General features: G+C 43.4%; 1 long non-coding RNA gene across 1 annotated transcript in view; it reads right to left on the bottom strand.

Annotated features, from left to right (window-relative positions):
- Positions 1-2,480: 2,480 nt before the first annotated feature.
- Positions 2,481-16,660, bottom strand: part of LOC141092395 (uncharacterized) — a 34,805-nt gene continuing 20,625 nt past the window's right edge. The window contains exon 2 of the long non-coding RNA XR_012232786.1: positions 2,481-16,405. This is a non-coding gene — a long non-coding RNA (uncharacterized lncRNA). The remainder of the gene's footprint in view (positions 16,406-16,660) is intronic.

Genomic DNA, 16,660 nt, shown 5'->3' with positions numbered 1-16,660 from the left:
AATTACAGACGCCTCTCATCTTTTTAAGTGGTGGAACTTGCACTATTGCTGACTGACTAAATACTTTTTTTCCCCCACTGTATATCTGTATATTCACCACAGTAAGCTGCTAATAGCAATCTTCAGTGTCATCATACAGGGGTCTCCATATTTCATCTACACTGTTGAAACATTAAGACAATCGCTCCAAATCCTCTCCAAATACACTGACAATGTGGGCACTATTGCTTAAATTTGATGATTTACTTGCATTTTGTTGGCGCCATTATTCCTCCACCACTTTATTATATTGTCGAGCCACCGAGAAACAGATCTGAAAAATATCAGACAGGAAATCCTTCCCTGCACTCACCTCCTCCTAATGGGAGACTGAATCCGGCCGTAGCTCTGTACAGACCATTGTATAGTCTCCAGCGTCGCCGGATTACAACAATGCCCATTACATTTTTATGCAAAGATCTTCACATTTAGATTGCACCATTGAGATCATGAAAAAGACAAGCATCCCAAACCCACTCAGAATAATAGGCTACTTTCATTTTTGCTGGGCTGCATTATGCAATTATTTTTCTCCCGGAGATTCATGGATTACAAATGAATCTGAAATATATCAAGAGAGAAAATCCTTTCCTGCATTCACCTCCTCCCAATAGTAAACTGCATTTCTCCTCTGCGCCATCACCGCTCCCGGCATTGTCCTGTGTGTAAAGAGATCCAGTATAGGCCCATCTGCATCATCACCACAACTCCACCTTATGTCACTAATATTTCCACTTAGAGCTTTTCACAGAAGTACAGGATCAATAATGTACACCAAGATGGTGGTCTTACTCTACTCTATTGGGGTCCTGGGTAAAATGCAGTTGCAAGTTTCAACTCTGATGACAAAGAACAGAAAAGCAAAACAAGTCCTCCTCCCCAAAACTGTTAACGTATTTTTCCGACCATAAGACGCACTTTTTTCCCCCAAAGTTTTTGGGGAAAGTGGGGGGTGCGTCTTCTGGTCGCAATACACGGTCTAACCTTGTGGCTGGTGGCAGCGGGCGGGGCTCTGCGGTGCGGTGGTGGCAGCGGGCGGCGCTCTGAGGTGCGGTGGTGGCAGCGGGCTGTGCTCCGGTGCAGGGGTGGCGGGTCCGCCGGCATTTCTTCGCAGCCCGGAGGCCTCCGCACTTCCCTTGCTGGCCGCCTCCATGCTGCGGTGGCCTCCGGGAGCATGGACGCCGGGAAGATGGCCGGCGGTCCGGGGACGGCGCATGCGTAGCTTCAGATCTCGTCCCGAGATCTCGGGGAACGAGATCTCGTTGCCGAGATTTGAATCTCGCCCCCCGAGATCTGATCCCGCGCATGCACCGTCCCCAGACCGGCGGCCATGCTCCCGGAGGCCACCGCAACATGGCGGCGGCCAGCAAGGGAAGTGCGGAGGCCTCCGGGCTGCGAAGAAATGCCGGCGGACCCGCTGCCCCTGCACCGGAGCACAGCCCGCTGCCACCACCGCAGAGCCCACCTGCCCCAGCACTGCTGCCCCTGCCCCAGCACAGCTGCCCCTGCCCCAGCACAGAGAGCTGCCACCGCACGAGCCTGGACCACTGAATGACCCCTGTGACGGATCCCTTCTCAGGTAAGCTGAATTCAGACTGTAAGACGGACCCCCATTTGACACATTTTTTTTTTCCCCTATTTTCCTACTGAAAATTGGGATGCGTCTTATGGTCCGGTGCGTCTTATAGTCCGAAAAATACGGTATATTAAAAGCAGCAAAAAATGACCCATCACTAAGAACAATCTGTTACAATAAAATACACTGGCAACATCTATAGTCCAATATGTTCAAAACAGTAAGAGGCTTACTGGAAATCTTCGGCGCCATCATACAGGGGTCTCCAGACTTTCACTGCCCTGCTGAGATCAATAAGACAGTCGCCCCAAACCCGCTCATACATATTTGACAACTGGAAACTCCGCTTGCTCAAGTTTCATAGCGTACTTGCGTTTTCTTGGAGCCACTGATAATAAACAGACCTGAAAAACATAAAGGTGGGAAACCCGACCCTGCACTCACCTCTCCCTAATAGGACACTGAATACGGTCACAGATCTATACAGAACATTTGAAAGTCTCCATCATCACTCAAATTACAACAACTTCTGCCAATAACATTTTCACATAAAGAACTTTTCTTTGTGCTATAGGATTAATAAATAAGATGGTGGTCTCACATTTCTGGATGGTGGTCCTGTGCCAAATAAAGTTGCCTTCTTCAATTCTAAAGATAAAAGAACAGGAAAACAAGACCCCCCCCCTTTCAAATATAATATATGTGACTGTATTCTCCACAGTAAGCAGGTTCCCAATCATGTCCAGTTCCTTCATCCAAGGGTCTCCATACCAGAACTGGCTGCTGAGATCAATAAGACAAATCGCCCCAAACCGGCTCAAACTTATCTGACAATGTGGACACACTGCTGCTCAAGGTTTCAGAGTCACTTTCAGAACATAGGGGCTGCAGTCCTACGCCATGTTTTGTTTCTTTTACAGAGACACTGATAAAAATTGTATCTGAAAAACGTGAAATGAGAAAACCCTTCCCTGCACTCACCTCATCCTCATAGTAAACTACAAATCACCTTGTCTCAATCTCTGCTGTTAGCATGATCCAGTGACTGATCTGTAGATATATCTGTAAATATATGACATATCCGCACCACAACTCCATCATCTATGGCCCTGTTTCCATATCAAATTATTGTTGTCTCAATAGCATAACATCAATAAAGTACGATAATACAGGAGTTTCACAATTCTAGATGGGGGTCTGGTCCAAATTCTCTTGCCTTCTTTAACTCTGATAATAAAGAACATTAACACATAACAAATCCCCCTTCAAGATCATATACAGCAATATACACAGACATTTCCCATGTAATATGTGCATATATGTATCTGTATATTCACCACAGTAAGCTGCTCCTAGCAGTCTTCAGTGCCATCATACAGGGGTCTCCATATTTCATCTGCACTGTTGAAATAAGACAATCGCCCCAAATCCTCTCCAAATAGTCTGACAATTTGGGCACTATTGCTTCAATTTGATCATTTACTTGCATTTTGTTGGCGCCATTATCCCTCCACCACTTATTATATTGTTGAGCCACTGAGAAACAGATCTGAAAAACATTAAACGGGAAATCCTTCCCTGCACTCACCTCCTCCTAATAGGAGACTGAATCTGGCCGTAGCTCTGTACAGACCATTGGAAAGTCTCCAGCATCGCCGGATTACAACAACGCCCATTACATTTTTATGCAAAGAACTTCACATTTGGATTGCACCATTGAGATCAACAAAAAGACAAGCACCCCAAACCCACTCAGAATAATAGGCTACTATCATTTTTGCTGGGCTGCATTATGCAGTTATTTTTTCTCCTGGAGATCCACGGATAACAAACGTATCTTAAAAATATCGAGAGAAAATCCTTTCCTGCACTCACCTCCTCCCAATAGTAAACTGCATTTCTCCTCTGCGCCATCACCGCTCCCCGCATTATCCGGTGTGTAAAGAGATCCAGTATAGGCCCACCTGCATCGTCACCACAACTCCACCTTATGTCACTAATATTTCCACTTACAGAGCTTTTCACAGAACTACAGGATCAATAACATACACCAAGATGGTGGTCTTACTTTTCTCTATTGGGGTCCTGGGTCAAATTCAGTTGGAATTTCAACTCTGAAGACAAAGAACAGAAAAGCAAAACAAATCCTCCTCCCCAAACTGTTAAAAGTAAAAGCAGCAAAAAAATACAAAAACCTTTCAATCTGTTACAATAAAATACACTGACAACATCTGTAGTCCAGTATGTTCAGAACAGTAAGAGGCTTACTGGAAATCTTCAGCGCCATCATACAGGGGTCTCCAGACTTGCACTGCCCTGCTGAGATCAATAAGACAATCGCCCGAAACCCGCTCATACACATTTGACAACTGGAAACCCCGTTCCTCAAGTTTCATAGCGTACTTGTGTTTTGTTGGGGCCGCATTTCACAATCCGTTTATTTTCTTGGAGCCACTGATAAACAGACCTGAAAATCATCAAGTGGGAAACCCGACCCTGCACTCACCTCCCCCTAATAGGACACTAAATGCAGTCACAGATCTATACAGAACATTTGAAAGTCTCCATCATCACCCAAATTACAACTTCTGCCAATAATATTTTCACATAAAGAACTTTTCTTTGTGCTATAGGATTAATAAATAAGATGGTGGTCTCACATTTCTGGATGGTGGTCTCGTGCCAAATAAAGTTGCCTTCTTCAATTCTAAAGATAAAGAACAGAAAAACAAGACACCCTCCCCTTCAAATATAATATACGTGACTGTATTCTCCACAGTAAGGTTCCCAATCATCTTCAGTGCCGTCATACAGGGGTCTCCATACCAGAACTGGCTGCTGAGATCAATAAGACAAATCGCCCCAAACCGGCTCAAACTTATCTGACAATGTGGACACACTGCTGTTCAAGGTTTCAGAGTCACTTTCAGAACATAGGGGCTGCAGTCCTACGCCATGTTTTGTTTCTTTTACAGAGACACTGATAAAAATTGTATCTGAAAAACATGAAATGACAAAACCCTTCCCTGCACTCACCTCATCCTCATAGTAAACTACAATTCACCTTGTCTCAATCTCTGCTGTTAGCAGGATCCAGTGACAGATCTGTAGATATATCTGTAAATATATGACATATCCGCACCACAAGTTCATCATCTATGGCACTGTTTCCATATCAAATTATTGTTGTCTCAATAGTATAACATCAATGCAGTTGCAAGTTTCATCTCTGATGACAAAGAACAGAAAAGCAAAACAAGCCCTCCTCCCCAAAACTATATAGTGTGGGGTGCAGCACGCAAGCATCCCATAAGAAAAGCATCACAGAAGCTAAGCATCAGAAAAAAGGCAGTTATAGATGGCATGGAATTAACATTCATTTTCTCTCTTCACACAGGTAATCAACTGAGCCACCATGCATGTATTTACTCCATTTACTGCTAGCAAGCAGCCTGAATGGTACAACTTCCCACCTCTGCTGCCTCTCTTTTCTGCTGCAATATATCCAAATGGTACAACTCCATACTTCTGCTGCTTTACCATTTTGCTGTATATTTTAATGTGCTTGCTAAAGCTTTGGTAGAATTCATTTGTTGCACTGTATGTAATACTTACTGCTTTAGATCCGTGACTGGGGTCTCTCTAGATCTTATCAGGTGGAAGGTGCTATAGCATATTGACAGCCTGGTCTAGTGCCTTTTATCATCTAACCATCCCCTGGTGTGCTGGCCCCAGCTGCCAAATTATACCTAACCAGCTCCCACAATCCCTCTCTCCTGACCCTGTAGTGTGGCCTATACATGTAGTAGTTCCTAAGGGGAAACACAGTGTGGGGTGCAGAACGCAAGCATCCCAAAAGCAAAGCATCAGGAAAACGGCAGTTATACATGGCAGTTAGTCAGGGCAGGAGTCAGGTAACCCACACTCTGCTCTCCCCTTTAACCATGTGCTTTATTTTTATCCTCCTGTGTTCCTTTGCCATCCACACTCACCACCCTATCCCCCCTCCATCACGACTAATACACATCAGCCCCTCTATACTTCCCTTTCCCATGTACAGCTCCTATGCACTCCTCACCTTCCTGAGAAACCTCAGCCCATTTTGCCCAAACACATCGCAGAAAAAAACTACTTCAATTTCAACAAATATTTGCTCTTTATCTTCCTACTCCTACTGATCTGATTTCAGGGGACATCTCCCCCAACCCTGGTCCACCATCCCCCTAACCTCAACCCCTACCCTACCTCATATCGAAACTATAATAATCTTAATATTACTTGCACTCCCTCATCTCCATCTTTTAATTGTGCCCTCTGGAATCCACGGTCTGCTTGTAACAAACTTCCTTTCCTACACAACTACTTTCTGAACAACTCTCTTAATCTGTTGGTCCTCACAGAAACCTGGATACAGGATTCTGACACTCTCTCCTGCTGCCATTTCCTACGGTGGCTTACAATTCTTTCACTCCCCGAGACCCACAAACAGACCTGGTGGTGGAGTCGGCATACTCCTGTCCCCACAATGTATTTTCCAGGTCATCCCCCCAGTTCCATCACTCTTATTCCCTTCTTTTGAGGTCCATACCATCAGGCTCTTCCGTCCCCTCTCCCTCAGAGTAGCGGTCATATACCAGCCCCCAGGCTCACCCACCCACTTCCTTGACCACTTTTCAGCCTGGCTGCCGCACTTCATGTCCTCAGAACTTTCAACCCTTATCCTGGGAGACTTCAACATCCCCATTAACAGCCCCCTACTTCCACATCTGCATCCCAGTTTCTATCACTAACCACCTCTCTAGGCCTCTCACAGCTTTCAACCTCTGAGACACACAAGGACGTTAACACCCTAGATCTGGTCTTCGGCCGGCTCTGTTCAATCTCCCACCTAAATAACTCACCGCTTCCACTCTCTGACCACAACATTCTCTCCTTCACGCTCACAAATCCTCGCCCACCCCAGCTCACTCCTACCTACCACACAGTCAGAAATCTACAAGCCTCAGACACTTTCAGACTCCCTTCACTCAGCACTGTCCCCAATCTCGTTTTTCTTGTCCTGATCTGGCTGTTCATCACTACAATGACACTCTTAGAAGCACCCTTGACCAAGTAGCTCCCCTCACCCTCAGAACCTCCAAGCACAGAGTAAAACAGCCCTGGCTCACATCGCAAACTCAACTTCTCCAGCGATGCTCTAGGAGTGCTGAACGCCTATGGAGAAAAACCCGCACACTAGAAGACTTCATCCACTTCAAATTTATGTTAAGAACCTATAACGCTGCCCTTCACCTCGCCAAACAGACCTACTTCACCACCCTGATGATCTCACTAGCAAACAACTCCAAGAAACTTTGACACTTTTTACTCCCTCCTCAGGCCAAAAGCACAAGCCCCTATCACAGACATTTATGCTGATGACCTGGCCTCCCACTTTACAGAAAAAATAGATAATATCCGTCAGGAAATCTGCTCCCAACCACCTAGTGCTGTGACTCCCACCCCTTCCTGCATCTCCCCTGGCTCACTTTCCACATTTGATCCCATCACAGAAGAAGTCTCCAGACTCCTCTCTTCTTCTCGTCCAACTACATGCACTACCAACCCCATTCCCTCACATCTCCTCCAGTCTCTCTCTCCAGTTGTCACAACCCACCTAACTACAATCTTTAATCTCTCCCTCTCCTCGGGCATTTTCCCTTCCTCCTTCAAACACGCCATCGTTACTCCACTACTAAAGAAACCCGCTCTCGACCCATCCTGCACAAACAACTACAGACCAGTCTCCAATCTCCCCTTCATCTCTAAACTTTTGGAGCGCCTAGTTTACTCCCGCCTTACCCGTTACCTCTCCACTCACTCCCTTCTAGACCCTTCACAGTCCGGCTTCCGCCCCCTACATTCGACTGAAACTGCACTCAAAGTGACCAATGACCTTCTGACAGCAAAACGTAACGGTGACCACTCTCTGCTCATTCTTCTTGACCTATCTGCAGCTTTCGATACTGTTGACCACCATCTCCTACTCTCTAGGCTCCAGTCACTAGGCATTAAGGACACTGCTCTCTCCTGGTTCTCTTCCTATCTCTCCGACCGCTCCTTCAGTGTTTTGTTCTCTGGCTCCACGTCATCTCCTCTTCCTCTCGCTGTCGGGGTACCTCAGTCCTTGGCCCCCTTCTCTTCTCTCTACACAGCCCCAATTGGACAGACCATCAGTAGATTTGGCTTTCAGTACCATCTTTATGCTGATGACAACTATATACGTTCATCTGAAAAACATGAAATGAGAAAACCCTTCCCTGCACTCACCTCATGCTCATAGAAAACTAAAAATCACCTTGTCTCAATCTCTGCTGTTAGAATGATCCAGTGACAGATCTGTAGATATATCTGTAAATATATGACATATCCGCACCACAACTCCATCAACTATGGCCCTGTTTCCATATCAAATTATTGTCTCAATAGTATAACATCAATAAAGTACGATAATACAGGAGTTTCACAATTCTAGATGGGGGTCAGGCCCAAATTCTCTTGCCTTCTTTAACTCTGATAATAAAGAACATTAACACATAACAAATCCCCCTTCAAGATCATATACAGCAATATACAGTCATTTCCCATGTAATATGTGCATATATATATCTGTATATTCACCACAGTAAGCTGCTCCTAGCAATCTTCTGTGCCATCATACAGGGGTCTCCATATTTCATCTGCACTGTTGAAATAATAAGACAATCGCCCCAAATCCTCTCCAAATAGTCTGACAGTTTGGGCACTATTGCTTCAATTTGATCATTTACTTGCATTTTGTGGGCACCATTATTCCTCCACCACTTACTATATTGTTGAGCCACTGAGAAACAGATCTGAAAAACATTAAACGGGAAATCCATCCCTGCACTCACCTCCTCCTAATAGGAGACTGAATCCGGCCGTAGCTCTGTACAGAACATTGGAAAGTCTCCAGCATCGCCGGATTACAACAATGCCCATTACATTTTTATGCAAAGATCTTCACATTTGGATTGCACCATTGAGATCAAGAAGACAAGCATCCCAAACCCACTCAGAATAATAGGCTACTTTCATTTTTGCTGGGCTGCATTATGCAGTTATTTTTTCTCCTGGAGATCCACGGATAACAAACGTATCTGAAAAATATCAAGAGAGAAAATCCTTTCCTGCACTCACCTCCTCCCAATAGTAAACTGCATTTCTCCTCTGCGCCATCACCGCTCCCGGCATTATCCGGTGTGTAAAGAGATCCAGTATAGGCCTATCTGCATCGTCACCACAACTCCACCTTATGTCACTAATATTTCCACTTACAGAGCTTTTCACAGAACTACAGGATCAATAACATACACCAAGATGGTGGTCTTACTTTTCTCTATTGGGGTCCTGGGTCAAATTCAGTTGGAAGTTCAACTCTGAAGACAAAGAACAGAAAAGCAAAACAAATCCTCCTCCCCCAAACTGTTAAAAGTAAAAGGAGCAAAAAAACCACTCTCAATCTGTTACAGTAAAATACAATGGCAACATCTGTAATCCAATATGTTCAAAACAGTAAGCGGCTTACTGGAAATCTTCAGCGCCATCATACAGGGGTCTCCAGACTTGTGCTGCCCTGCTGAGATCAATAAGACAATCGCCCCAAACCCGCTCATACATATTTGACAACTGGAAACCCCGTTACTCAAATTTCATAGCGTACTTGCCTTTTGTTGGGGCGGCATTTCCCTACCACTTTATTTTCTTGGAGCCACTGATGATAAACAGACCTGAAAAGCATCAAGTGGGAAACCCGACCCTGCACTCACCTCTCCTCCCTAATAGGACACTGAATGCGGTCACAGATCTATACAGAACACTGGAAAGTCTCCATCATCACCCAAATTACAACAACTTCTGCCAATAACATTTTCACATAAAGAACTTTTCTTTGTGCTATAGGATTAATAAATAAGATGGTGGTCTCACATTTCTGGATGGTGGTCCTGTGCCAAATTATGTTGCCTTCTTCAACTCTAAAGATAAATAACAGGAAAACAAGACACCCCCCCCCTTTTCCAAGAAAATATTTTACATCAATATACAGCACAATATGTGTATATAAGTATGTTTGTATACTCACCACTGTAAGCAGGGATCAACAATCTTCAGTGTCATCATACAGGGGTCTTCACACGTGTACTGTCCTTCTGAGATCAATAAGACTACAATCCCCCAACTCGCTCCAACTTATCTTACTATTTAGACACACAGTCGCATTCTTACACTTTGAGGGGATGCATTCCTCAACCATTTGAATCTACTGGAGGACCACTAATCTGAAAAAAATCAAATAAGAAAACCCTTCCCTGCACTCACCTCATCCTAGCAGTAATCTACAATCCTCCTCTGCTCCTGGCATTATCCGGCCATAGATCTGTAGAGAACATCAACATTGGACAATCTCCACTCACACCACAACTCCAACTTATATCACCAATATTTCCAGGTCAGGATTTTTCTCTCTAGACTACAGGATGAATAAATTGTAATAAGATGGTGGTCTCACATTTCTCGATGGCGGTCCGTTGCATCCTTTAGCTCTGATGATAAAAAAAAACAGTAAAGAAAAACACCATCCCCCTACAAGAATAATCATTTACAACAATATATAGTGACAAACTCCCCCAGTGTATACATAGTTTAGATTTACGTCAGTAAGCCGGCTCCCGGCAATCTTCAGTGCAATCACACAGGGGTCTTCACACGATCTGTCCTGCTGAGATCAATAAGACAACAATCGCCCCAAACTCGTTCCACCGTATTCGACTATTTAGACACAGAGCCGTGTACTTGCACTTTGAGGGGCTGCATTCCTCAACCATTTGTTTCTACTGGAGGATCACTAACCTGAAAAGTATCAAGCACAAAAACCCTTCCCTGCACTCACCTCATCCTAGCAGTATTTTACAATCCTCCTCTGCTCCCGGCATTATCCGGCTATAGATCTGTAGAGAACATCAAGGTAGGACAATCTCCACTCACACAACAACTCCAGCTTATCTCACTAATATTTCCAGGTCAGAATTTATTTCTATAGACTACAGGATGAATTAATTACAATAAGATGGTGATCTCACATTTCTGGTTGGTCCTGTTGCCTCCTTTAGCTCTGATGATAAAAAAAACTGTAAAGAAAAACAACCTCCCCCTACAAGAAAACCATTTTCAACAATATATAGTGGCAATCTCCTCCAGTGCAATCTGTATATAGTTTAGATTTACCCCAGTAAGCCGGCTCCCGGCAATCTTCAGTACAATCATACAGGGCTATGGAACTTCACTGTTGGGATCAAGAAGAAAACAAATTGCCCCCAAACACACTCCCACTCATCTAACACTTTGGAGGCACCGCTGCTCATGTCTGATTGTCTGCATATTGTGGGGCCATTATTCCTCAGCCACGGATAAGAAATGGATCTGAAAAATATCAAGCGAGAAAATCCTTCCTTGCACTCACCTCCTCCCATCAGTAATCTGTAATTCTTCTCTTCCCCATCTCTGCTCCCGACATTATCATTTCACAGATCTGGAAATACTTCCTACATAGGACAATCTCCCATCGTCACCACAACTCCATCATCTATGCCACCATTTCACTAACAATAGTCTTTTCTCTACAGCATAGTTTCAATGAAATGCAATAAGACTGGTCTCACGTTTCTGGATGGTGGTCCCATTGACTTCTTTAACTCTGATGATAAAGTACTGGAAAGCAAAACATCTACCCCGCTTCAAGAAAAATACTTTACAGCAATATTCAGCATCTATACAATATGTGTATATGGATCTATATCTATTCATCACCACAGTAATTAGATGTCTAGCAATCTTCAGTGTCATCATACAGGGGTCTTCACACGATGTGTCCTGATGAGATCAATAAGACAACAATCGCCCCAAACCCGCTCCAACTTTTCTGACAATTTGGTCACACAATCGCATTCTTGCACATTGAGAGGCTGCATTCCTCCATCACTTGTATCTACTGATGGCCACTAATCTGAAAAATATCAAGGTAGAAAACCCTTCCCTGCACTCACCTCACCCTAGTAGTAATCTACAATCCTCCTCTGCTCCAGGCCTTATTCGGCCATAGATCTGTAGAGAATATCAACATTGGACATTCTCCATTCACACCACAACTCCAGCTTATGTCACTAATATTTCCACGTCAAGATCTTTAGTCTAGATTACAGGATGAATAAAGTACAATAGAATGGTGGCTCACATTTCTGGATGGAGATCACACTGCTTTCTTTAGGTCTGATAAAAAAAAAAAAAAGAAAAAGAAGGCAAAACAACCCTCCCTTCAAAGACAATCATGTACAATATATACTGGCAAACAACTCCAGTGCAATCTGTGCATATATATTACAGGTTAACCACAGCACGCAGATTCCCAGCAGCCTCCAATGCTATCATACAGAGCTATCGAAATATGAGGTTCACTGTTGGAAAAGAAAACAAATTGCCCCCAAACACACTCCCACAAAATCTAAAAATTTGGATGCACTTCTGCTCATGTCTGATTGGCTGCATATTGTGGGGCCATTATTCCTCAGCCACTGATAACAAATGGATCTGAAAAATATCAAAGCAGAACAGGTTTCCTGCACTCACCTCATCTAACTGGGAACCTGCAGTACACAGCTGTCCCGTCTCCAATACTGACACTTTATCTGACCCTGCCAAGATCAATAAGACCATCGCCTCCAAAGCAATTCCGAGCAGTCTGACAATTTGGACATAATGTGGCTATAGTTTCACAGTGTACTTGCATTTTCAGGGGGCTGCATTTCTCAACCACTTCATTATACCGTACTGGAGAGCCACGGATAAACAAACATCTGAAAAATACTAAAAAAGAAAATCCTTCCCGCACTCCTCTCATCCTGATAGTAAACTACAATTCTCTGCTCTCAGCATTATCCGGTCACAGATCTGTAACAAACTCTTACATTGGAAAGTCTTCATCATCATCCTTATTATAACTTATGCCAATAACAATTTCATATAGATACTTTCTTCGTACTATAAAGATCAATAAAGTACAAAATAATGGTGGACTCACGTTTCTCGATGGTGGTCCCATTGCCTTCAACTCTGCTGATAAAGAACAGGAAAACAAAAACAACCCCACCCTCTTCAAGAAAACATTTTACAGCATCTACAGCACAATGTGTGTATATCTATTTGTATATTCACCACAGTAAGCAGGGGGTCTAGTAATCTTCAGTGCCATCATACAGGGGTCTTCACATGATCTGTCCTGCTGAGATCAATAAGATGACAATCGCCCCAAACCACCTCCAACTTACCTGATTATTTAGACACACAATCTTATTCTTGCACTTTGAGGGGCTGCATTCCTCAACCATTTGTCTCTACTGGAGGACCACTAATCTGAAAAATGTCAAGCAAGAAAACCCTTCCCTGCACTCACCTCATCCCCACAGTAAATTACAATTCACCTTGTCTCAATCTCTGCTGACAGCATCATTCAGTGACAGATCTGTAGATATATCTATGACATATCCTCACCACAACTCCATCATCTATGGCACTATTTCCATATCAAATTATTATCTCAATAGTATAAGAACATTAAAGTACAATATAACGGTGGTCTCACGTTTCTGGATGGGGGTCCAGCACCAAATTCTGCTGCCTTCTTTAACTCTGATAATAAAGAACAGTGACACAAAACAAATCACCCTTCAAGATCTTATACAACAACATAGGCGGACATTTCCCATGTAATATGTGCTATATATATGTATTTATTTTCACCACAGTAAGCTGCTCGCAGTCTTCAGTGAAACTGAATGCGGTCACAGATCTATACAGAACATTGGAAAGTCTCCATCATCACCCAAATTACAACAACTTCTGCCAATAACATTTTCACATAAAGAACTTTTCTTTGTGCTATAGGATTAATAAATAAGATGGTGGACTCACATTTCTGGATGGTGGTCCTGTGCCAAATAAAGTTGCCTTCTTCAATTCTAAAGATAAAAGAACGGGAAAAGAACGGGAAAAGAAGACCCCCCCCCCCCCCCCCCCAATTCAAATATAATATATGTGACTGTATTCTACACAGTATGCAGGTTTCCAATCATCTTCAGTGCCTTCATCCAAGGGTTTCCATACCAGAACTGGCTGCTGAGATCAATAAGACAAATCGCCTCAAACTTATCTGACAATGTGGACACACTGCTGATCATGGTTTCAGAGTCACTTTCAGAACATAGGGGCTACACTCCTACGCCACGTTTTAATTTCTTTTGCAGAGACACTGATAAAAACTGGATCTGAAAAAATAAAGTGAGAAAACCCTTCCCTGCACTCACCTCATCCTCATAGTAAACTACAAATCACCTTGTCTCAATCTCTGCTGACAGCATCATTCAGTGACAGATCTGTAAATATATGACATATCCTCACAACTCTATCATCTATGGCACCGTTTCCATATCAGATTCTTTTCTCAATAGTACAAGAACAATAAAGTACAATAAGACGGCGGTCTCACGTTTCTGGATGAGGGTCGGGTGCAAATTCAGTTGCCTTCTTTAACTCTGATAATAAAGAACAGTAACACAACAAATCCCCCTTCAAGATCATATACAACAATATACACAGACATTTCCCATGTAATATGTGCATATATATATCTGTATATTCACCAAAGAAAGCTTCTCCTAGCAATCTTCAGTGCCATCATACAGGGGTCTCCATACTTGATCTGCACTGTTGAAATTAATAAGACAATCGCCCCAAATCCTCTCCAAATGGACTGACAATTTGGGCACTATTGCTTAAATTTGATGATTTACTTGCATTTTGGGGGGCCATTATTCCTCCACCACTTTATTATATTGTCAAGCCACAGAGAAACAGATCTGAAAAACATTAAACGGGAAATCCTTTCCTGCACTCACCTCCTCCCAATAGTAAACTGCATTTCTGCTCTGCGCCATCACCGCTCCCGGCATTGTCCTGTGTGTAACGAGATCCAGTATAGGCCCATCTGCATCATCACCACAACTCCACCTTATGCCACTAATATTTCCACTTACAGAGCTTTTAACAGAACTACAGGATCAATAACACACCAAGATGGTGGTCTTACTTTTCTCTATTGGGGTCCTGGGTCAAATTCAGTTGCAAGTTCAACTCTGATGACAAAGAACAGAAAAGCAAAACAAGTCCCCACTCCCCCAAACTGTTAAAAGTAAAAGAAGCAAAAAAACCCTCAAACTGTTACAACAAAATACACTGGCAACATCTGTAATCCAATATGTTCAAAACAATAAGAGGCTTACTGGAAATCTTCAGCGCCATCATACAGGGGTCTCCAGACTTGCACTGCCCTGCTGAGATCAATAAGACAAATCGCCCCAAACCCGCTCATACATATTTGACAACTGGAAACCCTGTTGCTCAAGTTTATTACCATACTTGCCTTTTGTTGGGGCGGCATTTCCCTACCACTTTATTTTCTTGGAGCCACTGATGATAAACAGACCTGAAAAACATCAAGTGGGAAACCCGATCCTGCACTCACCTCTCCCTAATAGGACACCGAATGCGGTCACAGATCTATACAGAACACTGGAAAGTCTCCATCATCACCCAAATTACAACAACTTTTGCCAATAACATTTTCACATAAAGAACTTTTCTTCGTGCTATAGGATTAATAAATAAGATGGTGGTCTCACATTTCTGGATGGTGGTCCTGTGCCAAATTATGTTGCCTTCTTCAACTCTAAAGATAAATAACAGGAAAACAAGACACCCCCCCCTTATCCAGGAAAATATTTTACATCAATATACAGCACAATGTGTATATAAATATGTTTGCATATTCCCCACAGTAAGCAGGGGTCAATAATTTTCAGTGCCATCATACAAGGGTCTTCACATGTGTACTGTCCTACTGAGATCAATAAGATGACAATCGCCCCCAAATCTCCAATTTACCTGACTATTTAGACACACACTCGTGTTCTTACACTTTGAGGGGATGCATTCCGCAAACATTTGTATGTACTGGAGGACCACTAATCTGAAAAATATCAAACAAGAAAACCCTTCCCTGCACTCACCTCATCCTAGCAGTAATCTACAATCCTCCTCTGCTCCAGGCCTTATTCGGCCATAGATCTGTAGAGAATATCAACATTGGACATTCTCCATTCACACCACAACTCCAGCTTATGTCACTAATATTTCCAGGTCAAGATCTTTTGTCTAGATTACAGGATGAATAAAGTACAATAGAATGGTGGCTCACATTTCTGGATGGAGATCACACTGCTTTCTTTAGGTCTGATGATAAAAAAAAGGAAAAACAAGGCAAAACAACCCTCCCTTCAAAGACAATCATGTACAATATATACTGCCAAACAACTCCAGTGCAATCTGCGTATATAATATTACAGGTTAACCACAGGACGCCGATTCCCAGCAGCCTCCAATGCTATCATACAGAGCTATCGAAACATGAGGTTCACTATTGGAAAAGAAAAAAATTGTCCCCCAAACACGCTCCAACGCATCTTAAGGTTTGTACACATCGCTGCTCATGTTTGCTTGCCTGTATATTGTAGGGTTGTAGTCCTCATCCACTCTGTATTACTGTAGAGCTGCTGATAAACGGATCTGAAATAAATCAAGGCAGAAAATATTTCCCTGCACGCCCCTCATCTAACTGGGAACCTGCAATATACACAGCTGCCCCGTCACCGATACGGACACTTCATCTGTCCCTGCCGAGACCAATAGAGCCGGGGTCACACTGCGCTATGACAGTCCGTTTAACGGACTGCTTTACACCGCAGTATAACGCGGTGTAGTGTAGTCCGTTAACGCTGCCATAGCCCCCCATTGAGTAGCGCATCGCGACGTATGCCGTAAAGTGACACACGTTTGCGATGTGCCGTTAAGCACCGACGGAGCCTCAGACGCGGCCTG

Source organism: Dendrobates tinctorius, unplaced genomic scaffold (genome assembly GCF_039654945.1).
Source record: "Dendrobates tinctorius isolate UK_male_01 unplaced genomic scaffold, ASM3965494v1 ptg000059l, whole genome shotgun sequence".
Taxonomy (NCBI): Eukaryota; Metazoa; Chordata; class Amphibia; order Anura; family Dendrobatidae; genus Dendrobates; species Dendrobates tinctorius.
This window is presented reverse-complemented; position numbering and strand designations above follow the sequence as displayed.